The following is a 6,000-nucleotide window of genomic DNA, read 5'->3' as shown; positions in this document are numbered from 1 at the left end:
TGTTTTTATAAGGGTTGCACCCCTAATGCGATATCTTACAAATTCCAAAGCATCAAAAGCAAACTCAAAATCATTTTAACAAATTTTTCTAGATGTACATTTTGGTTCATGCATTGCTTATTAATTGTGATGAATGTTTCTAGTGACGAATCTTGTTATATGGATATCTAAAATCAACACCATGTATCCAACACTGTATTACAATACCTTCAAATAAGCTTATAAGTTTTTATTTCATAAGAAAAGTAGAGAAAATTTAATATTCAAAAATTCAAAAATGTATTAATATATGATGTAAGTGTCTATTTTGGTGTTCAAATAATTGTTTTCTTTTTTTATTTGTATTGAATGAGCATTGAAGAAAAATTCTTAGGAGAAGGTAATTGTGATCTCGTGTTCTCACACATGTAGATTTTGTGAGAAGCATTCAACCAAAGAAGGTGATCCAAAAGAGAAACACTTGGTAAAATATGTAGATTGATAATAGATTAATGCAACTAACTTTTTTAATCTAAAACATGTTTGTTTATCGAGTAAATTTTGTAATTTAATCCAAGTTAAGTAATTCAAATCCAAATGAAAGTTAATTAGGGTTTGTTAGTTAATTAGTCTAGAAGTCATATACATATATATATATATATATATATATATATATATATATATATATATATATATATATATATATATATATATTGTAATTCGGTTTCTACAATTTAATAATAATAGCAATTCTTATTTCCTTATTCTTTCTCTCTTTCTATCCTCATTAAAAATGCCACACACTAACAAATTGATATCTAGAGCTTTGGTTAGGTTCTTGATCATGTTTTCAAGAGTCACACGTCGATGATTGTGTTTTCGAGATCGTGGGTTGTTAATCTATCGCGTCAAATATGAATGGTACCAATGGCATTTTGAATTCTCTTCCAATCCTTGACGGCAAAAATTGGAACCGATGGAGATAGAATATAAAGTATTTGTTTGGTTTTCATGAAACCCTTCAAGTGGTCAATAATGGCGTCCCTTAGCTTTCTGACAATGCAAACGAGGCTCAGAGAGTCCGTCACAAGGAAGTGAAGAAAAAAGATTGCAAGGCTGCATATTGTACTCAGTCGCTGGTAGATGCGGAGAATTTTGATGGGATTTCTCGTGTTGAATTGGTGAAGGGAGCATTTGATATTCTTGTCAAGTACTATGAAGGATGTGAGAAAGTCAAAGTTATTAAACTGCATACCATGGGACGACAGTGTGTGGATTACTGCAGATGGGAGAACACGAAAAGATTGTCGGCTATGTGTCGAAGGTGCAGAATTGTGTCCATCTCATAAAAGATTATGGTGAAAACCTAACTTACAAGATGATAGTTAAGAAGGTAATGTGTATGTTGACCTCTCACTTTTATCACGTTATTGTATCTATTCAAGAATCCAACAGTCTTGAAACCCTAAATCTGGAAGATTTGGTTGGTTCGTTGGAGGCGTATGAGACTAGGATGAAAGGAAAGGGATTAATGATTAGATAAAAGCATTGCAAGCTCAGGCATGGAAGAAGCATGGTGGTTTCAACAAGTTTAAAGGCAAAGGAGATAATACTCAGAGTAAGAAGTCTTGGCCGAACCCTCACAAGCACAAGGTCGGTAATTGAGCTTATGAATCCTCGAATAGAGGAGAAGGAAACACCTATCAAAAAGATTAAAAAAGAGAAAAAAGGTGTGCAGTTCTATAATAGTGAAATTGGGGTTACTTGGTTATGAATTGTTACTATAGGAAAGACAGGGGATTGACAATAGGCAAGGAAGAAGGGCCAAACCTTGCACACTAAGATGCAGATGATTATGAAAATATGGTGGTTATAACTGCACTTTGTAGATAACCATGTTGAATCTAAGATCTGGTTCCTCGACTTTGCTTACTCGAATCACATGCCTATCCAAAATGTGTGGTTGGCAGATTTCGACGATTCAAAGAAGAGCAAGGTAAAACTTGCAGGTAATAGCTTGTTGCAAGAAAAATATACTGCCATCATTGTTATTCAAAGGAGCAATGGAGAAAAAATATATGATGAAAGATATACTCTATGTACTTGGAATAAATTGTAATCTACTAAGTGTTGGACAACTGGTCGAAAAAGGTTTCTAAGTGGTTATGAAATATGGAGCATTGGAACTGTTCGACATACAAAATAGTATGGTCTTGTAATATCCTTTCTCTAAGAATATGAAATTTATGAGCATGATCATTTCGACTGAGGTACAATGTCTGAAAATAGTTGTCGACCACAAGAATAGTTGGTTGTGGCATTTGAGGTTTGGCTATCTGAACTTTAGGTTGCTCAATCAATTGATCACTCAAGATATGGTAACAAGTATACCAAGTCTTGCGATGCCCGTCAAACTCTATGAAGGTTGCTTAGTAGGGAAGAAATCGAGAATGTCTTTTGTTTCGTCTATGCCAATAAGATCCTCCTAAATATTCAAATTTTATATTTAGATGTATGTACCCCTTTCGAGGAGCGTACCATTGATTGAAACAGGTACTTTGTTTTATTTATCGACGAGTATAGTCAAAAGCTTAGGATCTATGTGATCAAGCGAAATGATGGGGTATTAGAATTCTTTAAGAGATTCAAGATGCTTGTAGAAAACTAGAGTAAGAAGGAGATTAAAGTCCTACGTATAGATAGAGGTGGCGAATACTCATCCTAAATGTTTGAAGATTTCTGTGCAGAACATGACACTGATCATGAGGTAAGTGTTCCTTACACGCCTCAACATAATGAAATTTCATAAAGAAGAAACATGATCATTTTGGATATGGCGAGATGCATGTTGAAGCAGAAGAATTTGCCGAAATCCTTATGGGGTGAAACAGTCACGACTGTTGTTTATACTCTAAATAGTTGTCCTACCCATAAGTTTAAGAACATGGTTTCTGAAGAAATGTGGAGTGGCAAAGAACCATCATGTGTTTGGATCCATTTGTTACGAGCATGTTCCTAATGCAAGAAGAAGGAAACTTGATGATAAGAAAGAACCTATTATTCTGGTAGGATATCACAAAACTGGAGCATAAAGGTTGTTCAATCCTATTAATGAGAAGATCGTGGTGAGTCGAAATATTGTAATTGATGAAAATTTTGCTTGCGATTGGAATTATGGTGATGCAGTTAACAAGTCGTTTATGAGTTATGTCTTCGACAAAGAAGTTAACGAAGTTGAAGTTGAAGCAATTGTTAATATTCCAATCGAAGTTGAAGCAGTTGTTAACATTCCCAACACGGTCGACGTCTGAGAGGGTGTGGCTAATACAAGCCAAAGATCTCAAAGATTTAGAGTTTGTCCAGCAAGACTTTAAGACTATAAAGTGACTGGTGATGATGAAGTCACACCAGATGGACAATTAATTCATTTTTCTTTACTCGTAGGTGTTGAACCAATTAACTATAGCGAGGCTTTAAAGAATAAATAATGAAAGTCAGAAATGACTAACAATTCAATAATAACAATCATTATTTCTTTATTCTCTCTTTCTCTCATCACAAAAAATGTCTCACGCATTAAGTTAAACTCTTTTTTAATAGATTTATAGAGTTTGACCGATAATGAGCATGATGGAACTCACAAAGTTTGATAATAGTTTAGAGCTAGATGATCTATCATTTTCTTTTCCATAAATATGTCCGAAGATTATTATAAAGAATATGTGACTTAAAAATAATATGTATATAAACCTTTGCAACATTTCTTGTCATTTCCTAAGAGTATGGTACCTTTTTTTTTATTGAATTATATATTTAGTAGTTTAATGATGTTTTCTATATGACTAATCTTTGCCAAGTCAATGGTGTTGGTTGAAAAAAACAAATTTGAGTAGTTTTTTAATTAATTTTCTATATGATTATAATCTAGATGCTGCCAATTTTCAATAGATTTTTTCTAAGGTGGTCTATGATAACCAGTGCGGCATTAATATTTACAGCAATTTGTGTTAATTATGTATGTTCAAACCACCGTAATATGACACTTTAAACCGATACATTTCTCTTAATTTTTTATAGTTAAATGGTTCTATTAATGAAAACTATCAAATAACCTTTAAAAAAACTTTATAAATCAAACAACTTGTAATTATTGAGAATTGCTTGTGACTAACTCTTGTCTTTTATGGACTCTTCAACAATAGTATCCAAGTTATAGTTTGGCTTGTAGAATATCGAATGATATTTTAAGATATGTGTGATTATTAGAGTTTGACCCAGTGTTTTAAAAACCGGACCGGACCGGTCTGGTAACCGGTCTAGTTCAATAGTCAGATCGGGTATGTCATCAAACCAGTGGGAACTGGTGAAAACCGGAAAAACAGGGAAAACCAAAAAACCGGCGGTTTAATTGCATTTTTTTTTAAATTTTTTTTTTAACATTTCTTTTAAAAAAATTTTTTTACTTTTTTTTAATATATTTAATTGTGTATTACTTAAATAGCATTCTCACATAGTTTTTTTCGTTAGTGACAAATTAAAAACTTTATTGTCTATTTGTTATCTTTGCTAATAAATTTTGTTAAATAGCATAAACATATTGAATTTTATTTGATTTTCTTTTTAGGAGGATCCTATTTTGAATTAAATTTGGTACACATTGGAGTTATTTTGTTATAAACTATTCAATTCGATTATGTTGTAATTAGACTTTGTTTGTAATTAGACTTTGTAATTTTTTACTATTTTGTTATGTGTGATACCTTTGTTTAAAATTTGAATTTAAGTTATGAAATTGTGAATTTATGATATGCTATTTTTAAAAAATTTGAAAGCTAGTTATATTTTTTTAGAGACTGAATTATCCGGTTCGACCGGTTTTATACCTATATAATGAAAGGTCTATTTAACCGAGTTATCCGGTTTAATCCGGTTTGGTCGTGCGGTTCGACCAGTGACCCAGTGGTTCGACCGATAAACCAGTGACCCAGTACCCTCACCGATTCGATGACCGGTCCGGTTTTTAAAACACTGGTTTGACCTAATTCATTTTTATAAAATCGGTTGGTAAAATGAAGAATATTATTTTATATAAGCTCTTTCAATATTATATCTTTAACCAATATAAAATTTTAAGATATTCTTAATAGTGACTCATAAGAATATTGTTAGGTTGAAGTGTATTTTTAAATGATAAAATATTAAATTTAGAAAAATTTGTGTACTTTTAATTTTGATTTTGAGTGAAAATATAATGTTTGGCGAGTTGACATTATTGTTAAAGCCTTGTCTAACTCTCAAATATTTCTACCCAGGTTTACTTTGCTATATAGTAATAAAAAATTAAAAAAATATATTTATATAATTTTATCACCATTATCTTATAGTAACGCGAATATGTATTTTAAGTAAAATCATGCCGTCTCAAATTTTTGAAAGTATAATTTGGTTATAGCAAAATAAATAAAGGTTTTATTTAGTGACAATTTAATATAATAAATATTTTATGAAGTCTATTTAGCTATATTTGAACCTTGATAAATTTGAGATTATGTGCTGTAATCCGTCTTGCACATCCTCGAAGATGTCTCTAACCTTAAACGCACGTATTAAAAAACTTATCTAAAAAAATTAATAAAAATAGTAATTATATATTTTTAATAAATTTAGTATATAACTTCTAAAATAAAATTTCCTTATTTAACTACATGCTAACATTACTCATAATTTAACAATAATTATCATGTTTTGTGCAAGAATACATACATTAATTTAACTTATTTATGAAATAATAAATATATTTGTAATTATTAATCATATAAAATAACTTAAATAAACTAAATTAATCATTTTTGTTTGACTGAAATTTTGGTCTCATGCTTTCTTCCATTGTTTGAATAAAATATGACAAATAAAAAATCCATTATATTTTCTCTCTTTTCATTCTTCCATTATAGGAGTGGTTTTTGGCCACTTTTAGCTAGATATCACCCCTCAACACCGTTTTTCTTTCTCTTTTTATTT

This window comes from Vicia villosa, unplaced genomic scaffold (assembly GCF_029867415.1).
Source record: "Vicia villosa cultivar HV-30 ecotype Madison, WI unplaced genomic scaffold, Vvil1.0 ctg.003771F_1_1, whole genome shotgun sequence".
Taxonomy (NCBI): Eukaryota; Viridiplantae; Streptophyta; class Magnoliopsida; order Fabales; family Fabaceae; genus Vicia; species Vicia villosa.
The sequence above is the reverse complement of the archived record's forward strand: the minus strand, read 5'-3'. Positions refer to the sequence as shown.